The sequence below is a fragment of the Balaenoptera acutorostrata genome, chromosome 6 (genome assembly GCF_949987535.1).
Source record: "Balaenoptera acutorostrata chromosome 6, mBalAcu1.1, whole genome shotgun sequence".
In the NCBI taxonomy this organism is placed as follows: domain Eukaryota; kingdom Metazoa; phylum Chordata; class Mammalia; order Artiodactyla; family Balaenopteridae; genus Balaenoptera; species Balaenoptera acutorostrata.
Genome location: NC_080069.1, coordinates 48,354,113 through 48,373,190, shown reverse-complemented (window position 1 = coordinate 48,373,190; position 19,078 = coordinate 48,354,113). Strand labels below are relative to the sequence as shown.

Below are 19,078 nucleotides of genomic sequence, written 5' to 3'. Positions count from 1 at the left end.
ATAGGTATATGAATTTATATACAACATTTATGCCGAGAATTATATATGAAGTGTGTACATACGTTTACTTCTCTTTGTTGGAAAGGGGAAACCAGTTTGTTATTGACATTATCATCAGCAAACATTTGTTCAGAAGCAGGGCCTATCATAACACTAGTAGTAATAGGCCCTCTGTAAAAAGAAACACTATGGGTTGTACCTCTCAAGCCTGTTTCAAATCCATGGAAAAGCAAAACACACACATGTGCAACAAGAAGGAAATTACACAATATTATAGAAATTTATTATATAATAGAGGAAATTTGCACCTATATATAAAGGCATAGGGATTGGATTGTTAGTTTTAAGAACTGAAAAAGAGGATAATAATAGAACGGAAAACTCACAGGTTTTATAAAGAGGAGATCTTGGGAGAAAAACTCACCCTGACACATATTAGCAGTGTGAGCCTGGGAAAATTACTAACCTTTCTAAGTCTTCTTCTTCATCTTGAATATGTATATAATTACGTCTACACTAAAGGGCTACTAATATAAATGACCTGTATTGATCCAAAACTTCAATTTAGGGTGGTTGTCGTTATTATTTTATTGCTATTGTCACTGTTGGATTCAATAGAAAGAGACATGATAGAATCAGGTCTTGGTTATCCTTCCTTTCACATTGCTGCAGAAGAGACTTTGTAAAGATTATCTCCAGCAGTATCTTAATTTCATGCTAAATCTTATCCTTAGAAGGAATAAATCCCTTCTAATGAAATGTTCCCTTTGCTCACTCAGGGATTTCCTACTGCTTAGTCCAAACCCTCTTGCACACATTTTGTCAAGCTGTTAACCCCTGGCATGATGTTGCTCGACTTGCTGGTTACCTCCACAGTCCATCACTTCAATGTTACTTCTGTCACCACGGTGCATCCCCAAATTCCTTTCTTTTCCACCATGGGATTCCTCTGCCCCTCACTGAGGGCAACCATGAGCTGCTGAGAGAAAATGAGCTGCTCTCCAGTCCTGGCTTGTTGCCGACACCCACAGTCCAATCCTAAAAGGCCCTTCTGCCAAAGCCTGGAATCCCTTAATTTGCCCTTGGTTGATTCATTTTTCACCTCCCACTGCAGTTTTCTAGTCTACACTGTCTTCCCTCACACCTCAGCTGATGATCTGGATTCTGCCTTTTCCTGAGAAGACTGGAGCCACTCAAAACCAATAGTCTACAAAGCACTGACCAGAAATTCATGGAATTGTCTTGGATTTATCCCCATTCATCTCCTAGTAGGGTCGTAAGATTAATCATGACAGTTAGTTTTTAAAGTATTATTTTACTATGTTAAGTGTGGTGCTAATTCTAAATTTTCATTTCAAAATTAGTGTCAGTCTTTCTTATAAAATACATGTAACAAAAAGAAAAGGTTAAAGTCATAATTATATATCCTGCTTGATTAATGTCAGGGACCTCTAATGACAGTCTCTATGCATGTATTATATATTAAAGTAGTATTTCCAATTTAGAGAATCATGTCAACAGATCAGGATGATTTGTTTGCTGCTGTAAGAGACAGTGGTCCTTTCATAACCACGTATAAGCATCTGTGGATTCAACCAGTGGTGGATGGCATTCCACTGTACTATGCCATTTTTTTATAAAGGACCTTTAGCATCCATGGATTCTGTTATCCAGTGGCAAGGGTTGGGGGCAGGCGGTGTCCTGGTTTTCAATGTATTTTATTGATTCTAAAGATTATAATTTGGTATGGAAAATCATTCTGGTGATCTTTGGTTATAAAGAAAATGATTGTAATATGACATGTAACATGATTGTAACATGTAACATCATTGTAATATGACATGTATCATGACTGTAACATGTAACATATTACAATCATGTAACATGATTGTAATATGACCAATAACAGATTGATAAACAGGGCATTATCTCAAAGTCACAACACTAACCATAACTCATCGACCTGTCATCATTCTAAGAAGGACCTTGCTGCTATAATTTGATTAGACCAAGATCTCTTCAAATAACCTGAAGGAGAGAAATGCTTATATAAATAAATAATAATAATAACTACCACCACCACAACTAATACTTATTGAGTGCTTATGAGGTGTCAGGTATTCTGCTAAGCACTTTACAACTCATTTACTTCTAGGAACACTGGTAAAATATTCTGACATTTGGCTGAAACAAATGGATTTCTAGATAGAACTGCCACACATATAGATTGTAAATAATAGTAATAATAATAATTAGAGCAATAATAAAAATAATAATCAATAATAATTAGAGCAGTAGCATATTTATAATGTGTCAGATTTCTGAGTGTTTTATAGCTATGATCTCATTTAATCCTCACAATTGCACCATGGGACCCCTACTAATACCTTCATGTTTCCTATTGGGAATCAAAGCTCTGGAATGATAAATAACTTGCCCAGGATCACATAACTGGTAAGTGTCAGAGTTGGGATTCAAACCTAGCTCTTAATTAAAGCCAGTACCTATAAATGTGACAGTATATTTACAACCACATTTTGTGATAACCTGCCTCCCCAAAATAGAAGAGGGTAGTTTGCTAGCATGGCAGTATTCCAGTGACTTCTACCCAGAGAAGTCCATACCCAACAGCACGGAAAGAGCCAAAACCTTACTTCTTTCTCCCAAGCACTTGAGATCCATAAAAATAAAAATTCAAAATCTGTGATAGTTTGTGAAAGAGAACTATACTTCATTTATAAAGGCAATGAGACATTTAGTAAATGTTATGCCTTTTTTTTTCTTGTTCCTTAATGTCAGATTAAATTCTACATACCCGTAGACCTTTGGTACTATTATATGTCATTATGTGATTTAAAAATATTTGTTACTAAATAACAGCAGTGTTGAAAACCATAAGAGGATAAGATACCCTTGATCTAACAATGGAGAGGATGAATCAAATACCAGTGGTCCCACTAACAAGAGAGATATTTCCAACCGTTAAAAACTCAGAAGTTACGATTTTGATCTGAAGCACAAATGTTGATATTCATTCATTCACCCATCAGATATGTTTATTGAATTAGTATGTGGTTCTAGAATTAAGATCCTAGAGAAGAAAGACAAAGACCCTGGTATCAAGAATATTACATTTTAGTGAATCATATCTTCATTACCTCAAGTATGCATATTTAGAAAGAAATTCTTCGGTTTTTCCCAGACTATAAGAGCACTTCTCTGAAAAACAGATGACTCAATCATACAAAATGTACTGAATCTGGTGTACTAATGGGGAGCCATACGACAATGGTAATGTTCAATAAGATAATTGGCGTTAAAGTGATGCTGTGAGTTAGGAGTTTCCTGCAGCAGAGGTGTTAATGCACCCCGGCTCATTAAAGGGTTGTGTCAGAGAAGGCTGGGTTGAAGTTCATTTTCATTCATTTTGTGTCTTCTTCAGGCTCCCTTTCCCAGTTATTTTCCATAGCTTTAAAGTGTTCCCTATTATTCTGACCAAATGTGCACTGTGATGGAAAGGACGTGATACTTTCAGCAGAATTACTTAATTAGGTTTAAGTAAGCAGTCTGTGCCAAGTAGGGTAGGTTTGCTGTCTAGCCATAAAAATGTGCCTGCCATGCATGCTGCGTTCCCAAGGAGTGAAACATAGTGATTGATGTGATGATAAAACGATGAAGGGAAGCATAAAGCCTGAGAGATAAAAGTCTCAAAAGGGAAATAAAGTAGGGTAGCAGCTGCCCCCATCTTAATTGAAGCATAAATTTCAGGAACAGGATCTGAGGCTTAATTTCAAGCGCATATTGGCAGAGAGTTTAGCGCGCGCGCATGTGTGTGTGTGTGTGTGTGTGCGTGTGTGTGTGCACCCTTGTGTGTGATGAAAACCACGTAAGTTAAATTCTATTCATCCTTTGTATGGAGAGTTTTCAAACCATTTCTAAAACAGGAAAAAGTTGCAAATATAGAGGTTTATGGATTATCACTGAGAGGCATTCATTTCAGCATTGAACACAGATCAACAGAATCAATGAAGGGCAGGCACTGTTCTAGGCACTGGTGATACAATAGACTCTGAACCACATATTTCTGCACTCATGGAGCTCAGTGTTTTTAGTTTATCTTTTCTCCCTGTGCATACCTTCCCTGCCTGCTCCTCCACTCTATGCCAGAATCATTTTCTTATAGATTAGATTACATCACTTTCATATTTATAACCATGATAGCTGTGCATGAAAAATATGACAGTCCAGCCCCGACCTGTATGCCCCACCTCTTTTTGCATTCCTCCCTACACTCCAGTATCCAGGTTTCCATTCTCAAGCATAACATTTATTTTTACACCACGGTGACTTTGCCATATTGTGCCCTGAGCCTACAATGCCTTCACACCCATTTCCTATCAATTATAATTCTCCCCACATTTTAGCTGTGCAGCTGAAATGCCTCTTAAGCCTTAAAGACCTTTTAATACTCCTATCGCTTTTAACAATCCTTCATTTAGGTTTCTAGAGAATTTTGTTTGAAACACATCATTAAACTTTTTAGTTCATTTTGCCTGGAGTGAGCTGTTTAGTGTCTGTTTTACTTTGGGAGTGTGAACTATTTGAGGATGGGGCAGGGAGGATTGCTAATTTGTTTCTGGCCACATACTGCTTTACATGTGGTTGATATTCAAAAATTGTTTGGGGAGCAAGTAAACATGTAGCCAAAAGTATTTAAGATTCATATGAGTCTTTTCATGATGGAAACAGCTACCTCACTAAGTTCTCAAAATTTTATTTTCAGAAGACCTCAGAATAAGAATAGTGGCATAGTAAGCTGGGACGAAGTGAGAGAGTAGCATTAGCTAGTGCGAAGCAGCTGCGTAGCACAGGGAGATCAGCTCGGTGCTTTGTGACCACCTAGAGGGGTAGGATAGGGAGGGTGGGAGGGAGACGCAAGAGGAAGGAGATATGGGGATATATGTATACATATAGCTGATTCACTTTGTTATACAGCAGAAACTAACACAACGTTGTAAAGCAATTATACTCCAATAACGATGTTTAAAAAAAAAAAAAAAAAAACAGAATAGTGGCACAGGTGAAAATGCTCACACTCTCTGCAGCGAGTAAAGGACACATTGGGTACACAGGTGCAACTTAAATGTTTTTCATTAACCACCTTGGAGACTGCAAATCCCATTACAGGGGGCATGCGATTATCAGAAGTGCTTTGAAAAATCTCACCTTTTATATCCTGTCTTTATAGCTTAATATTGCTTCTATGTACAAGCATACAGTAATGTTATCTTGAGCTAGGCAAACTTTTACTTTAAAAATGCTTTAAGAAAGAAAAATTGCTTTTAGGCTAAGAAGCAGTGCAAATTTTTATGATTTTGTTACAAATTTCTGAGAACAGAATTCAGAAGTCTTGACGTTCTTTTAACTTTATGGAGAAGCTGACATGCATCACCATAAAAATGCAGCTGCCATTCTTACAACCGAGAACAAAAGTGAATTTCAAACTAATATAAGTATAAAACTATAATGTATACATTTTCTGTTCATTTTAAAAGAGTCAGCCTTTAACTGGGAAAATATATGAATTCGCTGTCAAATCTTTTATGTCCAGAGGGCCCTTCTAAAGTGTATGTTTTTATATAGAACTGTGGAATTTACTATCTCTGTACACCCTAAGCAACAGGATTCACTTTAAAAGACTCTGTGAAGAGAAGTTATGTTTCTTTATGATCCTTGGATCAAAAGTATTGTTGTATACTTTTTTCTACATTGATGACATACAGTCCAAAAAGATAAAGTATTCTAAAGAAAAAAAACACATCTTACAAATGGAGAACAGCTTTTCCTTTGTGACAAGATAAATAATTGCTAATAATTACATTAACACATGATTATTTACCTTAAAATAAATATAATTTTATCTCTCCCCTTTTTGTCTTTCTTCTTCTTTCTAAGTCTGATGTTTTAACATGCAACCCAATTTTGGTGAAAATATTGAAATAAACATAGTCAGGATGAAATTTATTTTGGACCCAGAGATTAAGACTTAAAAGCTTAAGAATATGGAAGTCTGTCATGAAGCGTTCTTGCTATAATTATTTGTTAGATACCAATGCAATGAAGCATGGAACTAGGTTGAGCTTTATCCCACAAATGCATCCTGCATGTTGACATCTCTTTTATTTATAGACTTGCAGAGCTCTTCCAAATATGGGTAACCCAACTTGCCACAAAACAGGACAAACAATTATCCACTAACTCAGTTCATTAAATAAGGATTTCTGCCATGAGTTTGGTGATCTATACTATCTCTAACAAATTCAAAATTCATGACTAATTTGAGTTTCATACTCTCAGGATATCATCTTATAGACAAATAAGTTATTAGGGGATTGGGAACGGATATTTATTAAACTTTATAAAATTAATTATTTTCAAGTATTTTCAAAGTTCTCATTTATAACCAAATAATTATCTTAGGCTATAATTTACTGAGTTCCATTTTCTTTATTTTCAGAAAATAAAAGAGCTGTATTTGTTTAAAAAAAAAATTAAAGAGTTCAAGTGACTTAGAATAATCTCTCTCTGTTGTTTTCTAAATGATTAAATTTTACTTATATTTTCTGTTTCTATAATTGAACTTAAAGAAAATCTTGCTTTGGGATTCATAAAATTTTGATGTAAGAGCTTTGATGGTCTTAAAATCAGAAGACAAGAATAACTTGTAGTTTCCTCAGGTAATTATTGATAACAAATTTAAATTATGTTATAGAGGAAGAAGAGAGTTAAAGAGAAAGATAATAAGATCTGACCAAACTATGGATAATAGTTGAAAAGAGGTTCCAGAATGAAACACAAAAGTCGCAAAGAGAATAGTTGAATAAGAGTATGTGTAACATTTTAAATTCCAGGAGCCACAATGGACTATGTCATTGTGTTACCATTTAAAATAATACTTAGATGAACAGGATTTAGAATGATAAATACTTTCAAAGAAATAAAAGACAAAATAATGGTGTACCTTCTAAATTGGAATAACCTTGAAACATATATATAAGATCATATGCTATGAACTGATACTCAGATTTCTATATCATGTAAAATATAAATACTTAAAGGCAACACTTTCCCTACTTAACTTTCAAAAAGTACGACTACTTATTCCATTATAGTTCAGAGTAGTTCCTTAAAGAGGAAATCTCCTTAGCTTGCAATTTTGGGCTATTGCATTAAACTATCATCCATAGTATCTTGTGTCTGCTTTACGTGTATCATAAAATAACTTCCCTCTCCTCTTGAGAAAAAAGAACTCAATTATTACTATATCCGTTCTCCTGAATCCAAGGGAGCACCATTCTGCAACAACCTGTTCAGTGGACTTAGAAAGCAAACAGAAAAGCTATACATTATTCAATCCATCTTGGCAGCACACTAAAGCCCTTAGGAATGCCTAAACAAATGATAAATGATCAGATGTCTCCCTCAAATCTTACCTGGTTTACTCTTTTTAAAAATCCAATCCTTGCTGTCTACCATGCAAAGCTCTGGGCCACTGGGTGAAATCCAAACTGGGTAGTTGATCATGATAATTCCAACAAGTCATGGGCAGTAGCATCTCTCAGAGTCCCACAAGTCAACTCCTTGAAATGAACCTGCAACAAACAAGGTATTTCTTCATTTTAACTGAAAAACAGTGAACCATCTCCTAGGTCCAGGAGGCATCACTACTTAATCAATAAGGGAATCATAAAGGAGTGTGTGAGTGGCAATAGATGCCTCTCAAGGTGCTGATAAACATTAAAGCCAGAAGACTGAAGTTTATGTGCTACAGAGGTGTTTTTGCAGAGTGCATGCTTCTCTTCATGTTATTATTGATCTGTTTAAGCTGTCAGTGTAAATAAACCTTATTGATATTAAAAAATCACACATTTTATAGTGTATACCCCTTCTCCTTCATGTAGGTGACCACTTGGAGTACTCGAGTATTTTTCTGACTCTATCCATACTATTCTCAGGGTAACTGGGAAATGAGGTTCAACAGGACAAAACCCATCAGCAGCTAGAGGAAAATCCACATGATGGTCTAGATCAAGGACAGTTTCCTTTGTGAGTTCTGACATTCCACTCAGTGTCAACATTACCAGTATAAAAATTGAAACACATCTGTATGATAGTGTGTGAGAAACACCTTTGAGGGCCATATATGATGGGCTTCAAATCCAGCAGCCACGATTATCCAAATCAAAATACAGACCATATGACAGTAACCAAAATGAACATGTTGTAGCCAGAGTCTGTACACAAACAAATGACCAGAACCAAGGAAAGTAATTAGATAACTAACATTGGGGCAATCTACCACATATTTAATGCTTCAACTATTTATATTCATATGAGTAAATATGGTGTTTAAACTTCATAAGCATGTTTAACTTCCATTCAAGGAGAAAAAAAACCCATGCATAATCAACAACTCTTAATCGTACTGATACCTGCCACACAAATAACTTTGTTCAATAGAAATTTAGAAAGATACTGATGGACAGATTTGCTTATTGGTCTTCCCAGGGTAGCCTTAAATAATGACTAGATTTTTTAGCCACAACAACCATATTTAGTTATGCATATACAAGAAAAAAAATATTATTATTATTTTCTAAGTGGTGCAACATAAATGGCTGAGAGGTTATTCTAAGTCTATAGGGGGACTCGTGAGTGATTATATGCTGCAGAGTCATGGACACAGGTGCAAAGACTGATTTTAACAAGCCACAAAATGACATATCCTCATGCTCCTTGATTAGAACCTCAAGTATTCCCAGAAGTCCATGTGGAGATTTCATTAAAAGACACAGTAGTGAGATATCATTTTGTGCCATTTCAGCAAGAATGGTAAGACGGTAAGGAGCTGAAGTCAAATGCATACCTCAGAATAAAATGCAACACTTCAAAATAAGTCCTTAAAAAAAAGACATGTATACCTGGACACCAAATAACCATTGTGCAATTCAAAACTCAAGTGTTGTGTTGATGCTATTAGTGTCACACATAAATACCCAAACACCCAGACACACACACAAAATGGCTGAAATTTTCTAATCTATTGATCCAAGCTCTGGTATTTATTAAGCTAAAATCTTAGTCGACTTCTGGATGCAAATGTTTCTTTTCATGCCCTAAATTATTTTCCTTCTTTTTTTCTTTGAGGATACTCTGAAAATTATCAAATCAATTATTTTATAAAACAAATCTGTTTCCATGAGTAGTAATCCTTTTTGGTCTCTTGGTGGCCAAGCAGGGTATTAGAAGAAGTCATATAAGGGTAAACTAAATGACAGGGAAGTGGAAATTAAACATAATCTCCAAGTTACAGAACTGACTTTGACTTTGAAGTGAGAAATTTTTGAAAGCTACTTGTTTTGGAAGGCCCCATCTGTGACCTAGTGTGACTTCTAATACTTCAGTTCTGCCACTTACTGTAAAAGAATGAAACTAAGTAAATTGGCATAACTATTTGCTTTCTAAAATGGCTTTATTTCATTATACAGAAACGATGCTATTGATCCCTTCTTTGAATGGGTAGGTTTTCTGTGTGTGTGTATGTGTGTGTGTGTGTGTGTGTGTGTGTTAAGTAGTGAATGAAAAGGTTTTCCACTGACCACTGAACTCTGATTCATTCATTAACACACTTATTCATTCCACAAATTTTAATTGAGTACCTCAGTTGTGCCAGATATGGGATTAGGTGCTCAAATACATAATGAAAATGCACTTATTCTCCCCATAAAAAGTTTACTGTTTATTCTATTCTGATTTGTTAACATACACTGGTAACCAAGAAAGGTAGCAACATTAGACCAAATTAAAATAATTGGACTTATTTTATACCCCACCCACTATATGACCAGACAAGGGATTTTATGAAGTTTGCCAATGAGCAAAGCATTACAGACCAAGGGTAAGCTACAATACGAAAGGACTGATATACCCAGTCAACTCACGTACAGTTTGTACTGGAAGTGATGGTTCTGTGTCACTCTTAAGCCCACTAACTGATTGAGTCATGATGGTTCCAAAAAAATCCAACTAGTTAGGTTCTGATAGTACATTGATATTTCTGGCCTCCAACACAGAGTCAGTGCCTCCCACGTGGGTGTATTAGGCATTGCAGTACAGTCCTGTGTGGTCTACACCACAAGTTAACAGATTTTGGTGGGGGCACTATTATACAACAAGTTGCTTCACATAACTCTTGTATTATTATTCCATTTATTTTCTCAAAGAGGATATATAAAATTAAATGCATGTATTCTCTTTAAAGAGAAGTTCATGAGGTGATCATAAGAAGTACTAATTCCACAATATTGGTGTGAATCTTTATTCTAAGACCAATTTTTAGAATGAAAAAAGATGCTTGAAAGTTTTGTACTTCCCTTCCCCTGTCTGAAGATATGATGTTGAATAAGGACATGAAAACAAAAGACACAGATAATACTCTAAAAATACTCTTAGAAATTAAGTAAAGAGTTAAGAAATTTTTACTAATATCAATGTGATTTCCAAATGGTTTAATTTTCTCCTAGTTTCTCGTCTTTTATTTTTTGAGTCTCTGCTTATTACTGAAACAACTAGTCTGAAAACAAGTCTTATAAAAAATAAATGTTTTTCTTATTTTTGAGAAATTTGTATTCTTTTAAGAAGAATTTTGAATGAATACATTAAATTGTGTATAATTTATACCTCAACAATGTTGATTTAAATTTTTTAAATGCATTTTGACCGTGTTCAAAGAGGTTCTAGATAGGGGCATGGGATACAGAACCTATTGATAAAATACTGTTGTATGTGAATCTTAAATAAAACAAAACCAAAATAAATTTTTTTAAAAAGTAGAAGAAATTCAAACATTCACAGACCCTGTTTTCTTGTTTCTTGGTCTGGCCTTTAGTGTTCTGTAATTGAATTTTGGTCTTCTTTGTCTTTCTTTATGCACACTACTACTGCCCTTTTAGTTTATCTTATAGCTTCGAAGAAAGCTTTCCAAAGGATCCCCTTAGCACCTAGGCACTCATTTCTTAGGATATTGATTTGTACTTGTTGATATGATGCTCTTTAAACTTTATCTCATGGATGTGCTTCATGTTCTCCATGGATGCATGTTGCAAAGCCCTCCAGGTAGCCAACAAAACCATACGAGCACTCAGCATTCTATGAGCTCAGTGCATTTGCTAAATGACTGCTTAGCAAATTCTGCAAGCTTTGTATCTAAGTTGCTCATTTTTCCTCACAAACCTCAAGAATACAAACATCAGGAATATAGGAATAGGTAGGTTATCAGTGGTCAAAGTTATGAGGTTTTCTGCCTTAGAGGTTTGAAATCTGTCCCCTTTTATCAGTGATATTGGAAAAGGAAAGGTGTCACCATTTTTTAGTCACAGAATTATCGTTTCTAACTTCTTTCTTTTTTCTTCATTTAGTCAGATGTAAAATTCAGAGGTTATTTCCCAGCAGGCAGGAGTCATCAACACAAATCATTGCTACCTCTATGTGCCCGCTGCTGTTTTCTATGTAGTTTCTCATTTAATTGTCTCAAATACCATGTGAAATAAGTATTATAATAATATCCACTTTATGGTGATGAAAATAAAGATTTTAAATTACTGCCCAAGGACATAGAGCCTTTGAAAAAGAGAACTAAGATGTGCAGCTAATTGATAGTGCCGTACTATCAATTCTAAATTCTTGTAAATTGAATATGAAAGATTTGCTCAACCTACAGATGAAAATCTGACTCTCCAGGAAATGAAGTGACATCCCAGAGGTCATAAGATCACAGCAGGTCTGGGTGAGCACCTAAACTCATGATGCTCCTATCTTTCTGATACACTACTCTCTTATCCAGCTTACTCTACATGGTGTCTAAACAACTTTATCGATTTTCATTTCACTTGTTCTTAAAGAACCATGTTTTGGGTAGGTTTTATTTTAGAAAGAAGTTACCAAAGCCAACAAACAAAATAACAGGATTTCTGAGTACTCAATTTTAAAGGAGCTTAATTTTCTGAAAGCAACAGATTGACATATTTCTCTCTCTCTTTTGAGCCAGTTTTTTCCAATGAAAAAAATATAGATACAAAGAGAAGACTGCATTGATAGATTGTGACAAAAAGTGTATGATTAGATTAAAATATAAATAGCACATTGGTGTTTTGCTGATGCCCATTTGGTATGTTTTGCTATGTTATTAGTAATTACAAGCTTAAGATAATATTCTAAGATATTCATTTAATGTTTTTTTTTTTTCAGAAACACAGCAGGAAGCCCCCTAAATGACATAAAACAAAATCTAGGGCAATTCAATCAACATCTGAGAAACCAGTGCCTGACACTCAAACACAAACAATTCTCCATGTCTGCTCAAAGATGCCTAATTCTGAATTTAATTATGATCTAGAAAATGCCAACTAAAATAGTCCATATTCTTGCTTGTTTTTTTTTAAATGAGGGATTCAGTCAGTTACATTCCCCAATTCTCCACACAAACTTGTCTCCATTCTTTTTCACTCCTTTCCTGTTTTCTCCTTTCTCTGGTCCCTTCCTTCCCCTTTCCTCCTTTTCCATTCCATCATTGTCTTCTCTTCCTTCCTTTCTTCCTTCCATACTTCCTTCGATCTTCCCTTCTTTTCCTTCCTTTTTGACTTTTCATCTCAACAGACTTTTAAGCAAATATTAGGTTCTATATAACTGTGCTGGGCTCTGAGGATAAGGCAAGTACAAAGATTCAGTTCCTGCCCAGGTATTGCTCAGAGTCTAGTACAGTGGACAGAGAAGTAAACCAATGTATTATGGAAGAGGGGTAGGGGTCCAACCTGCATTGACTTCTCCAGAATTTGTCAGCCTTGAGTAGAAAAACAGTGCATAATTTGACTCTAGTTGGCTTGGCCTGGTCAAATGAGAACTTACAAACAAAACTGAATCATCCACATGGAGGCTACACAATACACTACTTAATAATGAAGTGATCACTGAAGAAATCAAAGGGGAAATAAAAAAATACATAGAAACAAATGACAATGGAGACACGACAACCCAAAACCTATGGGATGCAGCAAAAGCAGTGCTAAGAGGGAAGTTTATAGCAATACAAGCCTACATCAAGAAACAGGAAACATCTCGAATAAACAACCTAACCTTGCACCTAAAGCAATTAGAGAAAGAAGAGCAAAAGAACCCCAAAGCTAGCAGAAGGAAAGAAATCATAAAGATCAGATCAGAAATAAATGAAAAAGAAATGAAGGAAACAATAGCAAAAATCAATGAAACAAAAAGCTGGTTCTTTGAGAAGATAAACAAAATTGATAAACCATTAGCCAGACTCATCAAGAGAAAAAGGGAGAAGACTCAAATCAATAGAATTAGAAATGAAAAAGGAGAAGTAACCACTGACACTGCAGAAATACAAAGGATCATGAGAGATTACTACAAGCAACTCTATGCCAATAAAATGGACAACCTGAAAGAAATGGACAGATTCTTAGAAATGCACAACCTGCTGAGACTGAACCAGGAAGAAATAGAAAATATGAACAGACCAATCACAAGCACTGAAATTGAAACTGTGATTAAAAATCTTCCAACAAACAAAAGCCCAGGACCAGATGGCTTCACAGGCGAATTCTATCAAACATTTAGAGAAGAGCTGACACCTATCCTTCCCAAACTCTTCCAAAATATTGCAGAGGGAGGAACACTCCCCAACTCATTCTATGAGGCCACCATCACCCTGATACCAAAACCAGACAAAGATGTCACAAAGAAAGAAAACTACAGGCCTATATCACTGATGAACATAGATGCAAAAATCCTCAACAAAATACTAGCAAACAGAATCCAACAGCACATTAAAAGGATTATACACCATGATCAAGTGGGGTTTATTCCAGGAATGCAAGGATTCTTCAATAAACGCAAATCAATCTACGTGATACATCATATTAACAAATTGAAGGAGAAAAACCATATGATCATCTCAATAGATGCAGAGAAAGCTTTCGACAAAATTCAACACCCATTTATGATAAAAGCCCTCCAGAAAGTAGGCATAGAGGGAAATTTCCTCAACATAATAAAGGCCATATATGACAAACCCACAGCCAACATTGTCCTCAATGGTGAAAAACTGAAACCATTTCCACTAAGATCAGGAACAAGACAAGGCTGCCCACTCTCACCACTATTATTTAAGATAGTTTTGGAAGTTTTAGACACAGCAATCAGAGAAGAAAAAGAAATAAAAGGAATCCAAATAGGAAAAGAAGAAGTAAAGCTGTCACTGTTTGCAGATGACATGATACTATACATAGAGAATCCTAAAGATGCTACCAGGAAACTACTAGAGCTAATCAATGAATTTGGTAAAGCAGCAGGATACAAAATTAATGCACAGAAATCTCTTGCATTCCTATACACTAATGATGAAAAATCTGAAAGTGAAATTAAGAAAACACTCCCGTTTACCATGGCAACAAAAAGAATAAAATATCTAGGAATAAACCTACCTAAGGAGACAAAAGACCTGTATGCAGAAAATTATAGGACACTGATGAAAGAAATTAAAGATGATACAAATAGATGGAGAGATATACCATGTTCTTGGATTGGAAGAATCAACATTGTGAAAATGACTCTACTACCCAAAGCAATCTACAGATTCAATGCAATCCCTATCAAACTACCAATGGCATTTTTCACAGAACTAGAACAAAACAATTCACAATTTGTATGGAGACACAAAAGACCCAGAATAGCCAAAGCAATCTTGAGAACGAAAAATGGACCTGGGGGAATCAGGCTCCCTGACTTCAGACTATATTACAAAGCTACAGTAATCAAGACAGTTTGGTACTGGCACAAAAACAGAAATATAGATCAATGGAACAGGATAGAAAGCCCAGAGATAAACCCACACATATATGATCACCTTATTTTTGATAAAGGAGGCAAGCATATACAGTGGAGAAAAGACAGCCTCTTCAATAAGTGCTGCTGGGAAAACTGGACAGGTACATGTAAAAGTATGAAATTAGAACACTCCCTGACACCATACACAAAAATAAACTCAAAATGGATTAAAGACCTAAGTGTAAGGCCAGACACTATCAAACTCTTAGAGGAAAACATAGGCAGAACACTCTATGACATAAATCACAGCAAGATTCTTTTTGACCCAGCTCCTAGAGAAATGGAAATAAAAACAAAAATAAACAAATGGGACCTAATGAAACTTAAAAGTTTTTGCACAGCAAAGGAAACCATAAACAAGACCAAAAGACAACCCTCAGAATGGGAGAAAATATTTGCAAATGAAGCAACTGACAAAGGATTAATCTCCAAGATTTACAAGCAGCTCCTTCAGCTCAATAACAAAAAAACAAACAACCTAATCCAAAAATGGGCAGAGGACCTAAATAGACATTTCTCCAAAGAAGATATACAGATGGCCTACAGACACATGAAAGAATGCTCAACATCACTAATCATTAGAGAAATGCAAATCAAAACTACAATGAGGTATCATCTCACACTGGTCAGAATGGCCATCATCAAAAAATCTAGAAACAATAAATGCTGGAGAGGGTGTGGAGGAAAGGGAACCCTCTTGCACTGTTGGTGGGAATGTAAATTGATACAGCCACTATGGAGAACAGTATGGAGGTTCCTTAAAAAACTACAAATAGAACTACCATATGACCCAGCAATCCCACTACTGGGCATATACCCTGAGAAAACCATAATTCAAAAAGAGTCATGTACCAAAATGTTCATTGCACCTCTATTTACAATAGCCAGGACATGGAAGCAACCTAAGTGTCCATCATCGGATGAATGGATAAAGAAGATGTGGCACATATATACAATGGAATATTACTCAGCCATAAAAAGAAATGAAATGGAGGTATTTGTAATGAGGTGGATGGAGTTAGAGTCTGTCATACAGAGTGAAGTAAGTCAGAAAGAGAAAAACAAATACAGTATGCTAACACATATATATGGAATCTAAGGAAAAAAAAAAAGGTCATGAAGAACCTAGTGGCAAGACGGGAATAAAGACACAGACCTACTAGAGAATGGACTTGAGGATATGGGGAGGGGGAGGGGTGAGATGTGACAGGGTGAGAGAGTGTCATGGACATATATACACTATCAAATGTAAAATAGATAGCTAGTGGGAAGCAGCCACATAGCACAGGGAGATCAGCTCGGTGCTTTGTGACCACCTAGAGGGGTGGGATAGGGAGGGTGGGAGGGAGGGAGATGCAAGAGGGAAGAGATATGGGAACATATGTATATGTATAACTGATTCACTTTGTTATAAAGCAGAAACTAACACACCATTGTAAAGCAATTATACTCCAATAAAGATGTTTAAAAAAAAAAACAAACTGAATCATCCCCTGAAAGTTCCTAAATACCTCACTCTTTAGAAAGGGATCCTTTAAATGTTCAGAATTTACAAACAAATGCCTCAGGGTCAGCCACATCACTCAAATGTGAATATAGCTTGGTTGACTACAGCCAGAAACCAAAGGGACAGTTAATGGTGAAGTGAAGAAAGCAAGCTTAGCCTTAGGGCGTTACAAACATTTTAAACACCACTTTTGCCAAACAGAACAAGTTTGTGAACTGGTTTTGGTCATTGGCCACCAGTTTGAGATCCTACTTTACAACTATTGAAGAGTCACCGCCCACTGCTGTCTAGATGTGGATCCCACTCCCCTACCTCTTGGCAAAATCCATGGTGGGTAAAAACCTCTCAAGAAATCTTTCTACTGGAGAAAAAAAGTCCTTTGGACTAGCTCATCAAAATCACCAAAAAGTATGTTTAATACTGTGGCTTCTTGGGCACCACTCCAGAATGAATAAACTCCATTTTTGGAGTGAGATTGGAAATTCTACAAATGACAGTTCCCTAGATTACACTTAGACACACTAATGTTTAAGAATCACTCTTCTAAAACAAAGCCTATTTTTGACGTTTTTCAATACTTTCCCACAGGTTTTAATTTATAACATTTATTTCTCTTTAATTTCAAATAAATTAGACTATTTTAGAAAAATTATTCTTCCATGAATTGCATAAACTGAGAAATTCCCTTTAATGACCAGTACTTTCCCTTCAGATATTTAAGAACTTATTTTAAAGTTCAATACATACATGATCTTCATCCCTCTTCTTATTTAATATAACTTTAATTTTTTGATAACAAAAAAGACTTCCTAAAGATAGAGAGAAACCATTATGGGCAGCTGGAATCATTATAAGAAAGGAGGAATCAATTTCTTTTTGGTGTAAGGCAGCACTGTACCTAGAATGGGAAACAAGAAATGAAGGGAGCACGGTGGTCTCATCACAAGTTCCATTCCATGAAGAAGAAGCTTATGTCTCTATACGTGACCACCCTCAATAACAGTCCACACATGGCAGGAGTCAGACAGCAATTACACTTCCTGATGGGTTGCAGCTAGAGTGCTTGAGATTCTACAGCTCCTTTCAGAGGGGTGGTGGTGTTAGGGTGTTTCAGGAGTTAGAGAGCATTTGAGAAAGGAGGGTTAGGAAATTAACAAGTATGTGGCAAGTAACCACTGTGAATTAGTGTGTTGTGCTGGATACTTTACATACATGTTCTCATTTAATCGTTACAGCAAACCTGGGAGACAGATGTGATTATTTCTACTTAGCGACTGAGAAGACCTAGAGTCAGAGAGGATAAATAGCTTGCCTAGGGTCAACAAGCCAAGAGGGAGAAGCAGAATTTAAACCTCTGACTTCTTAGTTGCATAGGCCAGGCTTTTTCTAACATAATAAATACTCTGTAGGTTGTTTGTCCTATCAATTTGCTTTTTTTTTTTTTTTTTCACTTCAAGAATAAACCCAGGTCAACCATTTCTCTCTTCTATTTCTAAACCTTTCCCTCTTCTAACCACTACATTGCAATTTTCCCCAACATCAGGTATATAGAGATAAAATACGAGAGAGACAATGTCATGTTTGTTTGTTTGTTTGTTTTTGGCTGTCCAGAAACCAACGCAATTAGATCTCTGATTTTTGTTAGGAAAGTAGGATGGAGCTTGAATATTGCATTATTCTTGCATGTTGCATTATTAACGTAAGGATAATCTTGGAGGGAAGGTAAAGCCTTCTTTCTACTGCTGCCTAGGAATGAGGGGGTATTAGATGTGACCTAAACTTGGATGCTTGAGGGAATGACACATAAATAAATAAATAAATAATATATGCATATACATACATATATATACACATATTATATATACATACATTAAATATATATACATATATACACATATATATACATACATTATATATACATATATATATACACATATATTATATATATACATACATATATATAAAAAACAAAGGTGACTAAAGCATTAAGTTTTCCTGCAATGTGACCTTGTTTATTTTTCCAGCACCTAGCTTCCCAAGCTTCCTTGTTCTTGTCCATATGCCTATTTTGTAAGAACTGAATCTGCCTTCTGCTAAATTCTTTTTACGTTTAAGAGAGCCAGAGTTGTTTTCCAATACTTGTAACTAAAAATCCTGAATGACACAGAAATTTGCTTTTTAAAATTGATAGAAAATCTGCTAGGACTCAGCTAGGAGACTGACCCAAAGTAACATGAAGTATGTCAAAGAGAACAACAAAAAGGAAGGAAAAGCAGGGGGAAAAATTGAATAGAGAAACTATGGCTGAAGTGATGATGCATCTAGTAAAATTACTAAAACAAAAACAGAAAGTCTTTCTAGTAAATTCTAAATCAGTGTTTTAAGGAGAAGGTTGAGAATGATTTCTAGATAAATGAAATAGCCAGAGCAACTTTGCAATAAAGATACATTAAATTAGAAGTGATTTGCTTCACAAACAAATGGAAAATGAAATTTAAATAATGCATTATAGTATCAAAAAAATACAGTACTTTTCATCAAAAATTGTGTGTAAGTAGACAGGATTCTAACCCAGCCCCCATGGTTTATGCCTCTTGGAGGTACATGTCC

At 35.6% G+C, this 19,078-nt stretch overlaps 1 protein-coding gene across 1 annotated transcript in view; it reads right to left on the bottom strand.

The window, feature by feature from the left end:
• LINGO2 (leucine rich repeat and Ig domain containing 2) overlaps positions 1–19,078 on the bottom strand; it is a 1,241,515-nt gene that overhangs the window by 315,359 nt on the left and 907,078 nt on the right. The window contains exon 6 of the mRNA XM_057549420.1: positions 7,494–7,652. The gene's annotated coding sequence lies outside the window, so the exon portion shown is untranslated. The remainder of the gene's footprint in view (positions 1–7,493; positions 7,653–19,078) is intronic.